This window comes from Ambystoma mexicanum, chromosome 1q (genome assembly GCF_040938575.1).
Source record: "Ambystoma mexicanum isolate Mex_15411 chromosome 1q, UKY_AmexF1_1, whole genome shotgun sequence".
NCBI classification, from domain to species: Eukaryota; Metazoa; Chordata; class Amphibia; order Caudata; family Ambystomatidae; genus Ambystoma; species Ambystoma mexicanum.
This window is the reverse complement of record NC_090922.1, coordinates 1,183,795,091-1,183,817,062: the sequence shown is the minus strand read 5'-3', so window position 1 is coordinate 1,183,817,062 and position 21,972 is coordinate 1,183,795,091.

The following is a 21,972-nucleotide window of genomic DNA, read 5'->3' as shown; positions in this document are numbered from 1 at the left end:
TCAGTGGAAATTATTGGTAAACAGTGTATGCAACAACAAAATGTCATGAATATTGCAAACACTGCGACAAGAATCGCAACTAATTTCCATCCCCATGAGCGTAATACTTCCCAGAACCAGGAGCTTATGTCTAATTCCCAGCTACCTTCTGGGGGATGGAGATCGGAGCTCAGAACGTGCAACTTTTTTATCACTTCAAAAATCGTAGGGGAGGTGTCACTTAAAAATATGCAACGCGATGATCCCACGATTTTGCAAACTCCCCCACGATCAGCCAAAACTATGTCAAGAGCCATCCTATTTTGAAGTGTCATCAATCTAATCGCTTTTTCCTCCAAAGTCATGTTAAACAATATATCCGTTGTTCCATTTATTGTTTTTTCTAATATTCTGGACAGTTGTCTTATATTATAGGAGTTTATTGCTTGACCCCAAAATGGAATAAATGATTTTGCTATATCTTCGGCAATCAATCCTCCTTCCTCATTGCGCCGAGGCCTTGATCTAGATAATTTTGCTATGTCTGACGTTTTTGAAAGAAACACCCCTGGAAACAGAATCCCTAAGTAACAAGTACCCCCCCAATTTCTCGGCAACCAGGGATAAGCTTTTTCTCCACATGTGAAATAGATATGATCACCTATACATACTGGTTCTTCCTCTCTCGAGAGGAATGCTATGTTCATACATCTGGTGAATGTCTCTACCGAATAGGAGTCTTTCTTGCTTAAGCAAAATGGAACAGAGTGAGGACTGTAATTTATTATATAGGAGGGGGCACTGCATCTTTATTGCCTTCTAGGTTCATGTGAAACATGATTACAGATGATTTATATGGCACATATAATATATCTTGTGGCATTACTGCTGGTCTTATTAGTCTTGCTTTCCCAAATATAGAGCAACCTACAGGTTTCATTATTACCTCCTCAAATTCGTCCATGTTTGTTCTATCTAATTGACCCGTTTCACTCTTATTCCATTTCCCATAATATAATGCACTTAAGGACGCGTAGCATGCAGAACTCAATGGAAATGGCTGCACATACCAACATATTCCCTTTCCACCATGTTGCGGTATATGGGTGCACACCCAACAATTGTTTTTTCTCAGAATTGAGTGTGTCATATTCATTATCAAGAGTAGTGTATTGTTTCCGTATCCTTCCCTGTGCCTCTCTTCTATTGGAGACAAAGTATAGGAAATGACATGGACCGGGCTTTCAGTGGCGGAAATATTTCTAATAGGCAAAAACACTTCTAATGGATGAATCTCTTCTAGATACCACAATACCAGGACTGTCATTATCGGTGCTAATATACTCATCACACACATGACTATTGTTAAAATCAGCATACACTTTTTCCGGCACTTTTTTTTCTCGCAATCTTACAGTCTCTATATTTACTATATTGTCAGCATCGGTGCAGGAGGGGGCAGAAGCTGGTGCAGGCATTTTTCTTGATTCTTCTTCTCCAACAATGTTCGTCGTGAATTCCTCTTGCCGCTGCATTTGTCCGAATGTCAGTAAGTTCTAAAGTGTTAACAAAGTGTTTTAGCCAGTTCTCCACAGCCTGGATTGCTATACGTTGGGCTAGATTATCGTGCTTCTGCACATTGCTCAAAGAACTCCGGAGCAATCATCAATTGCCTTTGTACCATATGAGCCCCACTTGTCCGTGTGGGGTGCTCAACACATGGATTTTTATTTTGTTTTCAAAGATAGCACCGGGGAGCCGCGTTCCTAAGCTGTCGGATTTGCAGAACTCCCACGCGTCTCTCCCCTAGGCCTCCGGTTCCCACTTCATCCGTGATGGGAAATAGAGGCACCAAAGATCACTTCTTATCTCGAGAACATAGATTGTACCGCATTGCTCCGGGTACTGTGTGATCGATGAATAGTGCAGGCACACTTCCAGATTCAGGCTCAGAGTCGGCCTGCGGTGCAACAAGAAGCAGTGGGCGCCAAAGTGATGATGCAGGCTTCGTGTCAACCAGCAGCGATGCGGATCCTGCTGGGCAACGTTGGGGCACTTTTAGCCCTTTCTCCTCTGTAGCAATCTTTCCAGGCTTTGTTTCAGGATCAGACAGATTTTGTGGCAGAGAACTGGCAACAATTTCTTTTGTTTCAGAGGCAGCTGTCTCTCCTTTATCGTCTGGGTCAGGCAGTTCTTTCAATGGCGATGGAATTCTTTTCGTGTGCGTGGCATGTATACACGCCTTCCTACCGTCCACGCGGACTGCTGGCTGTGTTGCCAGAAGGACTTTGTAGGGCCCACGCCATCTGGGTGCAAGCAATGACTTCCTTTCGAAATTCTTCACCAGGATCCAGTTGCCTGGTTGCAGAGAATGCCCCGGACCAGTATATCTGATGGGGAGAGCCTCCTGCACCTGCTGATGAATCAAATGCAATTTCTGCATTAAAAGGCTACAATATGTACTAAGCACAGGGTATTCTACTTTATTCAACTGCCTTGGCTGCGGCGCACACCAAACATCAGCAGGCCTCTCCATCACTATTTCATAGGGGGAGAGCCCAGTCCTGGCTTGCACAGATGTGCACATGCACAATAAAGCTAGGGGCAATGCATCAATCCACCTTAACTTGTTTCCTGCACAAATTTTACTGATCTTGCTCTTTAGTATGCCGTTCTGACGTTCAATAAGCCCGGCACTCATCGGATGTCTGGCACAATGGAATCTTTCATCAATCTGAAGACCTGCGCAAATCTGTAATATTACTGCGCCAACAAAGTGCGGGCCGTTGTCTGACCATATGACTCGGGGCAAGCCAAACCGTGAAAAGTACTCCTTTAACATGACCTTAGCGGTGCTCATGGTGGTGCAATCCTTCAGTGGATATGCTTCTACCCATTTGCTGAACGCACACACTACCACCAATACATATTTTAAGTTCTGACACCTTTCGATCTCTATAAAATCAAAATGGATCACCTTAAATGGCATAGAGGGGTGGCCAAAACTACCTGTTGGAGTAGCTGTTCCTTTTCCAACATTGTGTTGTAAACACGTTATGCAATTTTGTACTAGCCTTTCTGCATTTTTTCTCATGTGCGTGTTCTGCCACACTGTAGCCAAATGCTGAATCATTTTCCTTGCACAAATGTGCATTGGGCTGTGGGCCATTGTGACCATTGCAGTTACATAGGAGTTGGGCAGCATCCAATTTCTACTCTTCTTGTCCACCCAGCAACGTTCCAGATCTAATTCTGCAGAGCCCTCAGCCCACTCTTTCATCAGCAGTTGCTTCCGCCTGCATCTCTTTGACGGTAGCAATCGCATTCTCTATCATGCAGGGCACTTCCTCTGACTGTACTGTTAACATTTTGGTGCTCAAATCCGTGGCAGTTTGTTTCGCAATCCTGTCTGCAAATGCGTTCCCCCTCCCACTTTGCATGTTACCTTTTTATGCACCTTGCATTTTACTATTACTATTGCTAGGCGCTTCGGACAGCAATCGTAGGGACATGTTGAATTCTAGTTCCATGTGATGTCAAGAAACCCCTCTCAGCCCAGAGTCGGCCAAAATTATGTACCACCCCAAAGGCATATTGGCTGTCAGTATATATGTTTACACTCAGCTTTTCAGAAATTTTACATTCTCTTGTTAATGCTATTATCTCTGCGGCTTATGCAGAGTTGTAGGGGATTCTTTTGCTTTCTACAATACTTTTTTGTGTCGTAATGGCATAGGCAGCAGTTGATGTGCTATCAGGTAATTTAAAGCAGGAGCCGTCACAAAACAGTTCTCCATCTGGCTCTTTCTGTGGGGTGTCTGTTAAATCAACTCTTCCTTTCGTTTCTTCTTCAGTGACCATTAAACAATCATGGGGAGGTGATTCATTTTCCCCTATTTCTCCCCTGGGCAGTGGCATTAATTCTGCAGGATTCAAAGCGCTACACCTCATAATTTGAATGTTTGATGCAAATAGGACAATTTCATATCTAGTCAATCTAGCGGATGTGAGGTGTTGCGTCTGTGTTCTATTTAATAGAACGTCTGTGGCATGTGGCACCATTAAAATTAAGGTGTGCCCCAACACCATTCTTTCAGTTTGTTTCGCTGACGCAGCAGTCGCTGCAACAGCTTGCAAACAACATGGTAAAGCGCATGCTACAGGGTCCAGCGCAGAAGAAAAGTAACCGCATGGTCTATTTCTTCCACCTTGTTCCTGCGTTAAAACAGCCAACACGCAGCATTCATTTTTATGCACAAATAATCTGATTTTTTTTTCATAATTTGGTGTGCCCAAAACTTGGGCCGGAGCACAACGCAGTTTTGAGCAGATCAAATGCTCTCTGGCATTCGCCATTCCATTGCAAAGGCATCACAACATCCTTTTTCGTCAATGCCACCATCGGTTTCACAATCATTGCAAAGTTTGCTATCCATTGACGGCAATAGGAAGCCATGCCTATTATGGCTCTGACTCCTTTCTGTATTTTTGGAATAGGCATACCAGAGATACTTTCTATCCTTTCTGGTGTCAGTCTTCTCCCCTCTCTGGAAAGTAGGTAGCCCAAATAATTCACCTCCTTTCGACAATTTTGGAATTTTTTCAAACTAGCTTTATGGCCATGTGCTGCTAAGTGTGACAATAACAAAACGGTACTCTTTTTACAAATCTCTTCTGTATCAGCAGCAATTAACAAATCGTCTATGTACTGCAATAATACACAACCCGCCGGTAATTCTCGCATATCTAACTGGTTTTTCTATGCTCTGCTGTAAATATTTGGACTCTCTGTATAGCCTTGTGGAATTCGTGTAAACGTAAATGACCGTCCCCCTAACCTGAAAGCAAACAAATATCTGCTATCCTGGCGTACTGGAATGCAAAAAAATGCATTCTCAAGGTCAATCACGCTAAAATATGCTGCCGAGGAAGGTATCATTGTCAGAATTGTGGTGACGTCTGGGACCAATGGGAATTGAGGATCAACCACTTTGTTCAATGCGCGCAAATCAATTATGAAACGATATGGTATCTCATTACCTCCTTTCTTATACACCGGGAGAATGGGGCTGTTACAAGTGCTACCTGTAATCTCTTCAATTACATTTCTTTTTACCAAATCTGAGACAATACTTTTCAATGCTTTCTCGCCCTCCATCAAAATCTTATACTGAGGAATACGTGGCAATGTTACTCCTTCTTTCAAAACAATTTTCACTGGTTCTATCCTCAAACATTTCACTGGTTCTATCCTCAAACATCCCATTGTCACTCACTGCCCATATACAAGTCAGTACTTCCCTTAACTCTCCTGCCAGAGGTTTGGACAAGAACTCGGACACTGGCATATTCTGCGGTGATATTGTCAGAAAGACTCCATCAGGAGTGCAATGGATAATGGCACTGAATTTTTTCAACAAATTTAAACCCAACAGATTCTCACCACAATTCTGTGTCAATAAAAATGGAAAATATTCGGTAAATGGCCCTAGTATTACTGGTACTGATTGGGATATGGGATTAATTACTGGGGTGCCTGCAAACCCTACTGAAACATTCTTCTGTCCTGACAGTGGTATTTCCGGAACCAAGTGATGGTCTATTGAGCACTTTTGCGCACCTGTGTCTAAGAGAAAGCTGTGCTCTTTATTTCGACTTTCTTTTCTAAGTAGGGTCCTTTTTGATTTACGGGAATAGACACTGGTTCCGACCCCTGTCTTGGGCTGACCTATTGGTGAAACAATAGATCATCCGATGTGTAGTCACCAGAATAGTATGTATTTGGCTGTGTATCAAAAATATTTCCGCCCCTTTCTCTATTGCGCTCACTTTGATTTTGGAAGTAAGGAGTTGACTCTGATCTTGGTTCTGATTCTGATTGCTATTTCCTTGATTATTCTGGCTTTGCTGCATATTGTAATTTCTATTCTGTCCATTTGTTCCCGGGTGACCTCTGTGCTTTCTTCTCTTACCATAGCCATTTCTATTTTGTAAGTGTGGACTTTGCGCTTGCAAGTGGCCCTCTTCCTTACAATATGCACACTGATTTAATCCCAGTGGACCTCCATGCATGTTGGAATTACTTCCTCTCCCCTGCGCATTTCCTCTTCTTTGCCTTGAACACATGCATTTAGTTTGTCCCATACAATTTTTCTTCTGGAACTATCTCCTTTAATTTTTGTTTTATTTGTCCTGGTAATGCTGCCATATTTGGCGATGGTTTCTCGCCTGATTTCCTGTCCGCATCTTCTTTCGCTAGATGCTCCCATGTGTCACCAAAACTATCCTGATCATCTGCTTTCCTTATCTGCTTCCATATATCGGCTGGTAAGATTACTGGGAATATTAGGTCAATATCGTTCATTGTAAAAATGGACAATCTCAAATAGGACTCTATTTCTTTATAGAATCCCGCCGGATTTTTCCTCAAATCAGGGATCGTCTGTTTTTGCTACTCACCACTCCGAATAGGCCGAAGATGCAGAGAAAGTGACCTTGGAGATGTTGGTGATATAAGATTCTGGATTCAGCCTTCCATCCCCGCTCCCCTGAGTATAAAACTCAGGCTTCCTCAAAGAGGGGCTCTTTTCCACAATGTACCTCTCTGCTGTTTCAGTTAGAACAGACAGAGATGTCAATTGAGTAAAAGAGCGGGGAGAACACACACCGCCAATACCAATGCTGCAAAAGAATACCAAAATATTAGACAGTGTTGATATTATACAAGTGATTAGAACAGTTGAAATGATTGGACAACTACCTAGATAGATATTGGAGTGGAGTTGAGTTTCCCCGGGATGATCTACAAAGATTAACACAAATGAGTGGAATTGAACTAAATCAGTATCGGTTCCCACTATAGCTATAGAATTGATAACAACTGACCTGAATAAAGATAATGGAGTAAGAGGAGTCCAGGGTACTGCAGACAACGACAGGAGAAAATAACAAACAGGGAAGTTAGTACAGGTAAGTAACCCCGAACGGCACGAGGGACGCACTAGTGCCGGGTTGGTGCAGTTCAGGAGAGCGTTCATATGCACTTGAGAGCAATCTCACAGGAAAGTCACTCAATATCCCAGCATCCAACAGAAGACAATATCCATGGAAGATAATAGGTATGTACCTGGGTTCACGAGTATAGTTGAGTAGCTGTTGAGATTATCCAGATAGTAGACAGCAAATTGATGTGCAGAGCGGCAGCCAGAAAAGAACCGCAAGACACAGAATAGAGCCGTATCCAGTAGCATTCCGAGTCCAACAATCAAACAAGCACGACAGGAATAAAGGAGGAGACGAAGGCAATCCAAATTTCAGGCAATGGGTCAAACCAGGAGTTCAGATAAGGATTCATGTAGGGAGACACGAAGAGGAAACGGACGAAACCGCGTGTAGCTGGTAACGTTAATTAGCAGCAACCAGCCCCTTGCAAGACGGTGGTTTTATAGACGTAAGAGGGGCGTGGCTTGCTGTACACCTTCCACGTACAAGACGTGTCAGGTGACCTGGAGTGTGTCGACGTTTGTACAGACGCCATGGTAGCTTGTACCTGGACCATAGAGGAGCCTGTAAAGAAGTTGTATTCCGCAAGGATGCCCGCGGGGAAGCCTGAAGTGTAACAGCTTTATATTATTCAGCTCTTGTCTGGAGAAAGGAACATGTACGTACTGTGCTGTATAATGTGCTTCCGTTACCAGCGCAGGTTGATTACCTGTTGCAGGAATTTCTACTTTCGGCACAAAAGTAGGTGGAACTTCCCTCATGGGAAATATCGCACTCGCTTTTCCTCCCCCCTCCCTCATATGCAACACTATTGCTGAATCAAGGGATAAGGCTGTTTGTCCTGTACCGCGTTCAATAGCTCTCTTATACACTGCCATTAATTTGGGGGGCTAAGTTGCTTATTTTCTATATCTCTATCCTGCAAATATTCAACCATCACCTGCAGTGCTTTTCTCTTCATAGGTAATGTATATTGATCAAATATTTCGTGCACTTTCATCGTGGGAATACTAGCATCTGTAATCAATTTAAGCGTCTCTCGTGTACATATTTTCATTTTCTCATTAGCCTGTCTTGATGGCGGAATATGGTATCGCCTCTTGCCTTTCCCTTCTTATGTCTTTATTCCTATACCCTGGCATAGAAAACATTTCAGCATATGCTTCATCAAGTTCTGTTTTAAACTCAAAAAGCCTGTCCACATGTTCTTTTATTTCTACATCTCTTTTTCTCAACAGTGCAAATGCATTCAGATCCCGCAACTTCTGTGGCGTTACCATTCCAATCAACTGCTTCCATCTCTCCATTAAATATTCTCCCATGCATTCCAACAATATTTGTTTTTCACTAGTCTTTCTGAAATCATACATCAAATCCAGCGTCGATGTCTCATCGTTTCCATCGATATACATTTCTGCCTGTTCTTTTAACTCCTTTCTTCTCTCCTTGCTGACCGCACTACAGGTTATTCTAGTACACTCACTTTGTGCCATCCCCTCTCTTCCCATACGGTCTTCTCTTGTTACAGTGAATTCGAGTTCAATAGGTGGAGGGGAATGGGGGTGTCTTGGAGGGGAGTGGCTGGTGCAGATGGGACAACTGGAAGGGGGAGTGGTTGCTGTGGTTGCACGTTTTGCGGCTGTAATGGAGGCTGGGCAACAGGGATAGGTTAGGCAATGGGCGTTAATGCAATTTTATCAGCCTCACATTTGGGGCACTCTTGTCTCTTCTCAGCTAATATTTTATTGATTAGTTCATCTGATGAATGCAATTCTTGTAGAGGATATATTTTATATACTCCCATCTGAACACATCTATCTGTCTTCCTTATATTCTCATCCCACTCCTTTTGTCCTGTTCTTTCACTCTCTCTATTTTTCTCTCTGCTTCTCAAGCGGAGCATAGCTTCCTTCCTCCAGTCTCTAATGACGTCAAATGTCACAGGGCGCGCTTTATTTTTCGACAGTACTAATTCCAAATAATCTATCCTCACAATCTCATAACTCCCATGTTTTGGCCATTGTAGATCTTCTTCGTGTCTGGTTTGCCTATACAAATTTCACAAAACATTATTGCCTCTATCCCATACTTCACATACATCTCATATGCTGGCGACCCTATGGGTGGCGCAGCCTGGCCAGTTTCCAAAGATTGTCTACCGCAGTGGAACCACTGAACAGGTAGACAATATCCCAGGCATGTTTTAACCTTACCCTGGGCGTTTGATCTTGCAAGAACAACACTCAACCAATATCAGGATTATTCAGAATCGGGGCACGACTCACCTGATCAACCAAGTCGTATTTCAAGACGCAATTCGTCCGTATACTGATGCAACCAAGAATCGTCATGTCTGCGTATCTTGCCTCAATCTGCCTCATTTCGGGACCCTCGCCTCCTTGCTCTCTGGCTGGACACGTCGATCAGGGATCAGTTGTATTCAGATCTGCAAAGGAGTCTGTCACCACTTTCACAGGGGCGCCCCGAACACATCTCGATCCCGGCGCGACCGTCTTGTCCTCGCTTCGTTTTTTCCTCTTGCCTTTCTTTAATTACAACGTGTACGATGGAGCAAGTGGGGGAAGAGAGAGATGGCGCTAGCACTTAGAAAGTCAAGGGCAGGGTGCATGGATAGTTCTCACACTTTAAACAAGTTACCAGGGTATGGATAGGATTGATTTGAGAGTGGAATAAAGAAAAATCAAGATGGGGTAGACTAGGTGTTATGGGATGTGAGATGCTCACAGTCCACTTTTGAGTCTGGTATTTTGGACAGTCAACTGATTCTGGTCACAAAAGATTCTGGTCACCGGATAGTGGACCCTCCTGGCAAAAGACAGCTGGGCAAAGGTATAGTCACCGGATAACAAGGACAGCTGGATGATAGGGTTGCAGCGGGCATGCAGGTAGTGGGCAGCAAGCTGGTCTGATTTCAGGATGCAAAAGGTACTACAGCTTTTCCCTTTTTTAATGGGATTTTAGTGGGTTTTCTCTGGATCAATGGTCTTGCTGGGACAGGATCAACAATGCTTTGGCCTTGCTGGAGTAGGGTCAGCAATGATTTGGCCTTGTAGTCAAATCTGGAATCAACAAGATGAATGGAGCAGATCAAGAACGCAGCCGCAGGAAATTCAGGAGAGAGTGTGTCTAGAGTCTGTCAGGGACTCTTATTTATAATGCATAGTGATATCATAGAAGTATGTGGTAGGACAGGCTTAGCAAAGCATGCCTCTAAACCACTGGATTGGTCAGGGGTGATAGTCCCCGCCTCGCTCTCAGCTGGTTGTATTTCAAGGGTAGGATGTCAGATTTATGATGTGAGTTTTACAATGTTCAAAACCTCCCACAGTTTCTTTAGCTAAAATCCAATTTTGCCACAAATGGTACATTTATACAGTTGACGTATCTTAACAAATCACATAAGCAAGTTACATATTTTATGCAGAACATACCATTCCAACTCTGCAATCTGTAAGACATTGTTTCGCCCTTCTAATACTTTTTAGTCATTTTGAATATGAAATATCCGGCCTAAAAATTCTGTAACTTTACACACGTGTCTGGATTATCTTCAGGCATGTAAGTATTAAAATTCTTTATGACATCCTGGATACTTGCCTTATAATACCCACGTCTCTGCCATTTTTATTCCCCACGTGTCAGTGAAGTCTATGACATCTTAAATTAAAGCCCATGAAATCACATTTAAACGGTTAACTTTTCACATTTTTGCAAAGTCCTGCTGCAGAGATAAAAGTCTTTAACATTTTAATTAATAAATAGTCTTTGGAGGCAAATGTCAGTATTGTTCCCAACATATGGCATGCCTTTCCAAGGCTAACCCCTCAACCCAGGGTTGTCACAGAGAGTTCCTTTGAAGCGTCCTGTAGAAGTCATGAGTAGGTGTAATTTTCACTTTGCACATCCGTGTCCTAGAAGTTCCATTGTAAGATGGCTCAGCCCCGATCCAAGTCTAATTAGTATGTGAAGTTAATATTTTATTGATTAGTTCATCTGATGAATGCAATTCTTGGTGAGGATATATTGTATATACTCCCATCTGAACACATATATCTGTCTTCCTTATATTCTCATCCCACTCCTTTTCATCCTGTTCTTTCACTCTCTCTATTCTTGACTTGTGCCTGTGCGCATTTTTCTCTCTGCTTCTCAAGCGGAGCATAGCTTCCTTCCTCCAGTCTCTAATGACGTCAAATGTCGCAGGGCGCGCTTTCTTTTTCGACTTTACTAATTCCAAATAATCTATCCTCGTAATCTCATAACTCCCATGTCGTGTCTGGTTTGCCTATGCAAATTTCACAAAACATTATTGCCCCTATACCATACTTCACATACATCTCATATGCTGGCGACCCTATGGGTGGCGCAGCCTGGCCAGTTTCCAAGGTTTGTCTACCGCAGTGGAAAAATCCCACTGAACGGGTAGACAATATCCCAGGCATGTTTTAACCTTACCCTGGGCGTTTGATCTTGCAAGAACAACACTCAACCAATATCAGGATTATTCAGAATCAGGGCACGACTCACCTGATCAACCAAGTCGTCTTTCAAGACGCAATTCGTCCGTATACTGATGCAACCAAGAATCGTCATGTCTGCGTATCTTGGCTCACTCTGCCTCATTTTCGGGACCCTCGCCTCCTTGCTCTCTGGCAGTACACGTCGATCAGGGATCAGTTGTGTTCAGATCTGCAAAGGAGTCTCTCACCACTTTCACAGGGGCGCCCCGAACACCTCTCGATCCCGGCTCGACCGTCCTGTCCTCGCTTCATTTTTTCCTCTTGCCTTTCTTTAATTACAACGTGTACGATGGAGCAAGTGGGGGAAGAGAGAGATGGCGCTAGCTCTTTGAAAGTCAAGGGCAGGGTGCACGGATAGTTCTCACACTTTTAACAATTTACCAGGGTATGGATAGGATTGCTTTGAGAGTGGAATAAAGAAAAATCAAGATGGGGTAGACTAGGTGTTATGGGATGTGGGATACTCACAGTCCACTTTTGAGTCTCGTATTTTGGACAGTCAACTGATTCTGGTCACAAAAGATTCTGGTCACCGGATAGTGGACCCTCCTGGCAAAAGACAGCTGGGCAAAGGTCTAGTCACTGGATAACAAGGACAGCTGGATGATAGTGTTGCAGCGGGAATGCAGGTAGTGGGCAGCAAGCTGGTCTGATTTCAGGATACAAAAGGTACCACAGCTTTTCCCTTTTTTAATGTGATTTTAGTGGGTTTTCTCTGGATCAATGGCCTTGCTGGGACAGGATCAACAATGCTTTGGCCTTGCTGGAGTAGGGTCAGCAATGATTTGGCCTTGTAGTAAAATCTGGAATCAACAAGATGAATGGAGCAGATCAAGAATGCAGCCACAGGAAATTCAGGAGAGAGTGTGTCTAGAGTCTGTCAGGGACTCTTATTTATAATGCATAGTGATATCATAGAAGTATATGGTAGGGCAGGCTTAGCTAAGCATGCCTCTAAACCACTGGATTGGTCAGGGGTGATAGTCCCCGCCTTGCTCTCAGCTGGTTGGATTTCAAGGGCAGGATGTCGGATTTATGATGTGAGTTTTACAATGTTCAAAACCTCCCACAGTTACTTTAGCTAAAATCCAATTTTGCCACAAATGGTACATTTATACAGTTGACGTATCTTAACAAATCACATAAGCAGGTTACATATTTTATGCAGAACATACCAGTCCAACTCTGCAATCTGTAAGACATTGTTTCGCCCTTCTAATACTTTTTAGTCATTTTGAATATGAAATATCCGGCCTAAAATTCTGTAACTTTACACACGTGTCTGGATTATCTTCAGGCATGTAAGTATTAAAATTCTTAATGGCATCATGGATACTTGCCTTATAATACCCACGTCTCTGCCATTTTATTCCCCACGTGTCAGTGAAGTCTATGACATCTTAAATGAAAGCCCATAAAATCACATTTAAACGGTTAACTTTTAACATTTTTGCAACGTCCTGCTGCAGAGATAAAAGACTTTAACATTTTTATTAATAAATAGTCCTTGGAGGCAAATGTCAGAATTATTCCCAACATATGGGCATGCCTTTGCAAGGCTAACCCCTCAGCCCAGGGTTGTCACAGAGAGTTCCTTTGAAGCTTCCTGTAGAAGTCACGAGTAGGTGTGATTTTCACTTCGCACATCCGTGTCCTAGAAGTTCCATTGTAAGATGGCTCAGTCCCGACCCAAGTCTGATTAGTATGTGAAGTTTCTTTGTCCTGGTCAGTCAAAGTTGTCCAACCTAGCAATGATCACTTTTGTGTCCTGGAAGTTTATGGTGTTTCCTTTTGGTGGAAGCCTTAGCTTAGCCAGCAGGGAAAAACCTGTTCTGGAGCATGCAAAATGTAGCCAATATAGTTTAATTCCTTTTATTTTATTTTATTTTGTTCTGGTTCAAAACAAACCTGTTGGATAAAACATCCCTATATCATTCACCAGCAACACACCCCTTTACATTGCTAGGCACAGACACCTTTTTGTTCAACATAGTACTTTTTAAAACAGGCATTTTTTTCCTGGTGTGTACAAGCCCATTTTGACACATGGTAAATGTTTCTGGGATTTCTCTTCCATCTTCTTACCAATATTGTTCTGTAGCTGTAGCCAGCTTATTTTACAAAACCGTCTTTTTTTTAAATTTAATTTAATTTTATTCTATACAGTTTATTTAAGCCTTTACAAAATGTACTAAAAATTATCAGCAAATTTAAAGTAGAATGAATTTCATCAATCAAATCAAACATACAAACATAACTTACATATAATGCTAATCTTTTTACACAACTCCATTAAAACAACTTTGTGTATACATTTCGGTCTCCATTAATATTTCATAACCACCTCTTTACAGTTCCACCACAATTTTGTATTGGTTCTCATATATTGTACATGGATGTTTAAATGTTACATTTCATACCAAGTCGCATATAATCCTCAAATATTCATTAAATCACATTTTCAGAGCTACAGAGTTACCATGAAGCATCTCGTACCATAGAAAATCCCTGTTCACGTTGGCGGTATCATTAACAAACCATGAAAAATGTTCAATCCTCTGCGTCATAAGGCTTGGACAAATCAATAACAAATGAATAAGTGTTTCATTCTCTCCGGTTAATTTGCAGTGCCTACAACATTTCTTCTCCTCATCTTTTTTAGCACGAGTATTCTAAATCTCATGTGTGTTTAGTACATTAAACCTAAATCTCATTGTTGCATTCCTAAAGGCTCTGGAAGGATATTTTTCTGTATATTTTTCAGGTATCGGTTTCCACTTCCATAATGATATGACTTGTGAATACAAAGTTGAATTTAAAATCACAGCATTATTTTCTATCCAGTCAAATGCTTTTATAAGATCTTTAACCTTCCCAGGATTTATCAGAGTTTCCATTGATAACCCTAGTTCCTGTAAGATTTTGTCACATACTTTTTTAAGAGCAACCATAAACGACCCTTCAAGATCAGTCCCCAAGTAATAATACATAGAGTTTTTTTCAGTCACAAGACATTTCCTCAGTAGAGAAAACTTCTTCCAACGCATAATGCTTTTTAATGATGACAATACAAACTCATAATGTATCATTTCCATTGTTATACATTTTGGAATATAGAACAACACTTTCCGCCAAACACATGCTTCAATTTTCTTCAAATATGTCACTAGCTCGTCCGGAAAAAACTCCAGTCCATAGGACAAACACGGAATAGCTTTCATTCGGGAGAATAGAATCATGGTGTTAATGTAAATCTCCCATATTTCCTATTGATTGCTTTCAGTTGGTTTGCAATCGCAGATGCTTTCGCCTTAAGGTTGTTTTTGATGAAACCAAGAGTTTGTGCACTAACATATGAGTAGTCCAGGTATTTCAAAACTGTTTGATTTTTTATACTCATACCTCCACATACCCACGTGAGTGATGCAGGTTTAATCAATTTTGCATCGGTATGAAATATCACAGTTTTAATCGAATTTATCATTAGTTTCCTTTCTTTGATGAATTCCTCAAATGAGAATATCAATCTTTGCAAACCTACCTTGGTACCATCAAACAACAAAAAGTCATCTGCATATGCAACCCATTTTACATTTATGCCACTTATCTTCGGTGATGTCAATCCACTCATATTCAATACCTTTCCTGCTTGGGATACATATAAATTAAAAAGTGTTGCCGCTAACGTGCATCCCTGCCGCAAGCCATTCTGTGTTTGAATTACATCTGATAATAGACCTCTATTATTGAGGCAAACTCTCATTACTGCATCTCAATATAGAAGTATAATCAGCTCAACTAAGCCTTTGTCAATCCCTAGGTCTTGCAAGGTCTTCCATAGGGTATTCCTGTCTACCGTGTCAAATGCCATGGTTAAATCCATGGAGGCAATGTAATGTGATTTCTTTCCTTTAACTCTTGCCTTGCTCTGTAGATTGGATACAATCAGCCCTCCCACATCTGTTCCCATTGCACGCCTAAAATCAATTTGTCTCAGGTCCAAAATACTGTTATCGTCTTTCCATATATTCAACTGCTCTAATACAATCGCTGCAAAGCTTTTGGAATCTACATTGGTCATCGTAATCGGGTGATAATTCAAGGGGCATAGGCGATTACCCTTCTTAAAAATTAGTAAGGCATATGACATTTTCCATGCTTCTGGGATCGTTTTCTCACCTACAATGCCACCAAACATACAATTCAATAAACCAGTCCACATTACTGCATTATATTTCAGTGTAACATATGGTACATTGTTTGGGCCTTGTGTAGTTGAAGCCTTTGCTTTCCGTATCTGTCTTAATATATTGCTAACTGAAATATTCAATGACCACCCTAAAGTGCTACTAAATTATTCTAGTACAACATCATCCGGACGCCTATTTAGATTCTCAAAGTGTTTCATCCACACTATTGCAGCTATTGGATTAGTTGTCAGCTGAGTCTATGTAACTTAAGTACTATTTATATTTGGACCAAACATTTCGAGTGTTTCCACCATGCATTGCGGATAGCATTGCCTCTCCCTCTTTTTGCGCCATGATTGCACAATGAGCTATTACCTAGTTTTTATAGGTTTCTTTACACATCCTCTGATTCAATATTTGCCTTCTTTAAACTATGCACATCTTTTCTCAATTTCTCTTATCTACATTTCACTTCATTATCAAATGTACGTGTGCGGCTTTTCATAGGTTCTTGATGGAAAGGCTTCATGACAGTTGCACGTTGTAACATTACGCCGACATAATCAATAGAAGACCTTCCCAGAATATATTTCAATTTTCATTTCAAATGGATATGACATATAGTCTTGCAACATCAAGGTGTTAAGTTTTGCAAGGTTGTGTGGAGTCCACTTGGCTCTTGTACCAGAAGAGCTCACCTCAACACTCTCGTCACAATAAGTCTCACCAATCTTTTGTTTAACCCATGGAAAGTCAGTTGATATCATGGCATGATCGCTTGCATCCGATCTATGCACTTTCATGTTACACGCATGCCCCAACTATCCATACATTCTAGCCATAAACTGCCTCTATATACTTTATTAGATGCAGATGCAGAGTCAGACCCTGTTGTTGCAAGGATCCATGATGCTTCATTGTTTGTCAAGTTACAATCCGCATTCAGGTCCACTGGGATAGCAACAGGGCCCCACTGGGATGTTCATCCAACCACATACTAATCCTAAAATGTAACGACTCAAACAGTTTTATGATCTGATCATTATCTCTTGCAATAACACAAAATCGTACTGTTCTAATAGTTTCACGATGTTGTTATTTGCGACTAAATATGCACATCCTCTGGTATTCCAAGAGACAAAGCTGTATGGTGTTTCTTTGCAGATTTTAATTTCTCTATGAACTCTCACAAGGATAGAGCAAGCCATCACCACTCCTGCATGTCCGTCATGCTTCTGCCACAGTCAAAGCCCCTACATCGTGGCCAGCATTGTCGTGAGGCCCACTTCCTTTGTAATCACTGCTTACAATATTCTGGGTATTTCCGTCAAACTTACTCAATGTTACTTGATTGCTTGATAGATCTTGATATGGGATTACGTCATATCCTCTTTTCTGCAAGACTCCAGCCTCTTTCAGTATCAGGGACCTCACTAGTGGTGAGACAATTATCATCCTAACACAGTCAAACCTTTCGTTATGTATGTAATCAACAAGCTGAATATCAGCTGATGCTATCAAGCTTAATTCCTTAATGTCACTAAATAGATTCATTATGTACTGCCTATTTAATGACCATGGGCCTCCCTCATCAAAAACATAATACATCACAAGGCTAGGCTCATTAGGAAAGGCTGGCCGTCTGAGACAAGTAGGAGCCATCATTTTACATCCTTTATCCCAGATATTAAGGTCAGACATGAGATTAAGTCCTTTCCCACCACTTAAACTTACGCAAAGATGTGTTAGCAACCTTTGCTGCGTGAACTTTTTTTTTCTCGATAATATTTCAACAAAATTAGTAGTATCTTCATCGCTTATTACTGTGATGCCGTCCTGCTTACTACTGGTAGCAGTTGATTCATTCCGTTCAGTTTCTATGGTAGTTAATTCATCCCCTCTACCGGCTGAGCATCTAATCTTATTCTCCACAAGGACAACAGAAGCCAATATTTTCATTGATATTTCTATTTTGCGCTGTCGCACTGTTAACAGACTCTCTGGTAACGCTGTCATTGCCATCACTAGTTCATTTAGGAGTTTCGAGTGTGTTTTCAATTCAATCAGCAATGAGGGTGTGTATTTCAGTATTGCAAAGCATGGCATTACAGCTCGATTTCCAACAGCTCGTTTTCCCACATATATTGTTTAACTCATTTACTTTGTTACACTCCTCGCTTTGGTCTAAATGTTGTGTAAAACCCAACATTGTTATTTCCCCAGTGCTGAAAACCGGGGGCGTATCAGCGTATAAAAAGCTTACTTTCATATCTTTTACTGCAGTGTCCAAAATACCATCGAGTTGATTAACTCCATCAGCATGACGTTCATCATCAAACAGAGATTGAGAACCATTAGGTAGTTCATCAGGTTTTTCTTCTGTTTACGATGAACTAGCTACTTTTTGCTCTAATAAGTACATTTGCGCACATTCCAAAAGGTCATCATCTGTGTTAGAGGATCCTGGAAGAGACACAGCAGCTTCCCGTGTGACACTCATTCGTGTGGACATGTGAGTCGCAGGCGCAGCTGTAGACTTTTGTTTTGCCTTCCCAGTTTTGTTCATACTCTTAGCTTTACTCATACCACAAGAGCAGCTATTATTCGCTTGTGTGGAACACTCACGAATGAATGTTAGATAGACACAAAACCCACTTTACAATACAGACTCACCAGATGCAACGTTAGTAAAACCACGTTGCAGTGCCTAGTTTAGCCCCATGAGCCCAACTAGGCCAAACAGGCACAACAGGCCACTTCCAAGGACACTTCCCATGGGCGTGCACGCATGGGTGCACGCGCAGCTGTTTTTGTAGTGTTGTACGTCTCTTAGGGCATGGCCTAAATCAATGTATTAAAGAATAACATTTAGAGTCTTATTTAGCAGGTTTATCACGTATATAGGGTGACACTATACTTGTCCAGATGTAAATATAATCACCAGAAAGTCAGAGGTCAATTCGTGCAGCTTTAAAATTGGAATACACGAATGTCAGGAATCATTCAGGCAGAGCTCCAGGCACAACAGGCCACTTCCAAGGCCACTTCTCATGGGCGTGCGCCACAGTCTGTACCAGGCAAAGGTCTCCTGAAATTGGCATGTGCACAGAAAGCTATGGTTTTCTTTTCAAGCAGTGATTTTTGACATTTTGTAGCAAAATGTAAGGGTTTCCCGTGTAGCTGAAGGAAAGCTTTTGTTGATTCTCTCAGGTTTGGCTGTCATTCAGGTATAATGCTCTTTTCTGATGGAGCACAATATGAATATGGCTGGGCATGATAGGGTCTTTTTGATAACAGCAGTTTGATGAAAACAGGGAAAAATAGCATCAGAGCGGCATCATTTTAAAGGTGAAATGGGAATTTTGGGCTTGCAGCCAAAACAGTGCTGCTTTTTCACTCCCTTTCTTTAAGACAAACAAGAACACACCATAGTAGCCTTTCTCTGGGTGCTCCCTGTTCCATCTTGCCCAATGGCTCTTGGCAAAACAGTGCAGCCATCCTTTTGTCGCAACAAAATGCAATTTGGGTGCAATGGTGATCACAGGAGCCAGCAGAGCCATTTTGCTGTTTCTGCTGAAATGCAGCTAGGTGATGTGGGGAAGTACTGCTGAGTGGGTAAATATATCCCACAAATCCCCCCCCACCGACTCTTCTGAGATTCCTTGTCGAGGGAGAATAGGGGACAGTGGGATTCATCAGGTGGGCAAAATGTGGTCTATCAGGTGTAGTCCTTTCATCATCAGGAGCGGTACTCCACGATCCTCCCGTTGTCTCTCGTTGTAGTATGAAGCGACACCCGCAGCTTCCCCTTAGGTTTTTCTTTATGGTGCAGAGGGACACCCCGGCTTTTTCTTTGTTCTTTCCTTTCCCGGTCCCCGGGGAGGTCCTCCTTGTTGACAAATGGGCGGAACCAGTACAAGTCTATCAAATGAACACAAACTGGTTACTACATTTTCCCACTAACTGCCCCCCCCCCTGGAAGGATGACAGCAGAGGGACACACATGCATTCAAAAATGACAATTGACAATTAAGAAAAATGCTCCCTGTTACATAATTATAGCTATAAATCTATCTGTTCCCTTCTGGTTCTTCTTTTTCTTATTCTCATGCTTCGGATGTCTCCTCTATTTGATTCTCCCTTGGCTCCTCAATTTGCTGCAAAGTGTGCCAAGGGTGACAACTCTTTAGCTGATTAATATGGACCCATTCATTTCTGCCAATTCGCCTTTGGGGATGCAGATTCTGTAGGCGACAGGTGCAATTTGATCTACAATTTCAAAAGGAACCCGCCAGCTTGGCAAACATTTACGTTCTTTGGTCTGGTTCCTTTGGAAATTGTACAAGTAGACCCTGTCTCCTACTTGGTATTCCTTTTTGATTGTTTTTAAATCATATTGAGTCTTCATACCCTCTGCAGATTTTTCCAGATTCCGCTGAGCGTACGCAAAAGCATGTTGAAGGTGTTTTCCTAGATTCTCAACATACTCATGAGTTGTGGAGGTGTTTATCAGTGTCTGCTATTGTGTTCTATAAAACAGATGCTGAAGTAGCACCATCCTTTGTCCAGTCATCAGCTCAAATGTAGACATATTAGTTGCAGAAGAAGGTGTAGATCTGATGGCCATCAGAACAAGCGGTAATCAGATGTCCCAACTTAGCCCAGAATCTGCCACAAACATTTTTAGAATGCTCACAATCGTTTTATTGTACCTCTCAACTCCACCACGAGAGGACTGACGGTAGGCAATGTGAAGTTTCCATTTTACCCCAAGTATCTCCCACATCTTTGTCATCACTTCGCTGGTGAAGTGACTACCTCGGTCTGACTCAATCCTTTGGGGTAGACCAAAACATGAGAAGATGTGATTGATCATCAGGGCAGCTGCTGTGTCTGCCTTGCAATTTGGGGCCGGGAGACATTCCACCCATTTGGTAAACAAGCATGTTACGGTTAACATGTACTTGTTACCCCTAGAAGAGCGAATCACGGTCCCAATTAAATCTACTTGTAAATCTGACCAAGGCAGTGTCATCCCTCTCTTCTGGAGGGGAGCTCGGTGTGTGAGTGACATTGGCTGAAATTGTGCACACACAGGACACCCCTTCAAATATTGGTCAAGGTCCTGCCCCATGTGTGGCCAGTATGCAACCTCCTGCAAGATTTCTAAAGTAGTGTGAAACCCCTGATGACCAGCTGTGGCCGCATCATGGGCGTGACTTATCATCAGGCTTCGGAATGAGGTAGGGACCACCCACTGGTCACAGCCAGATATGGATCTCCTTAGCAACAAACTGTCTTGGATTCAGAACATTTTTGGACACTTCATCAACTCTCTCAGGTCCTCTTTTCCAATGTAACCGGTATCCGTCAGGGGAAAGTTCTCAGGGTCCTCAGTGTGTTGATAACATTTACCAATAATCGGATCCCCTTTTTGTGCTGTGATTAAATCAGCATCTGGGGTCTCCTTACTTCACTGGGCAGTTGAGAGTTCATTGTGAGCATTTGTCTGGGACCTATTGATAGCAGTGACCTGCATTTCCCCCAACAAGGACTCGATCTCAAGAAGATCCCCCTGGATGGCTCCCGTTTTGGCCAGCTGATCATCTAGCCAATTTACCAGGTGATCCACAAACCTTTTCAGACATAATCTGAATCAGTGATCATGACCAGTTCGTGGAGTTGGTGTTGGACGGCAGTGAGGATGGCCTGATGAACTGCTATCAACTCTGCCACCTGACTGCAGAGACCGATTTTGTACACAGTGGAGGGTTGCGGGGCATCATTCATCCAGGCATTCCCAACGCGGCCACCAGTTCCTTTTCCCCGTTGTTGTCAACATGGTAGGAGCAACCGTCCACATAAACTGTAGGAATTCCCTCGCACTTGTCTTCTTCATAGACTTTGTGTGGGGATTTCAGGTACGCCTCCATGTTGTCCTGGGTTTTAAGACTTTTGTTCTCGAGACAGTTTTCTCTGGCACAATCATGCAAGTCAGCCAGACCTTGCGCGAGGGGACTCTTCTTGTTTTGTTTTGCCCATATCTGACTGTCACGTCTCGGCTAAATTGGAAACTACCTTGGCGATTGTCTGAGCGCTATCCGGCACGTAAAACCCTTTGAAACTACAACTCCCACAACTCTTGCTATTATAGCCACGTGACGTACACGCATGACGTTGCTGTGTTTTCATTTGTTGGGAACTGCATTTAACTCCCATCTATCTGGAGATCGAGTGCTCCTAAACTGTTGTTAGTTACG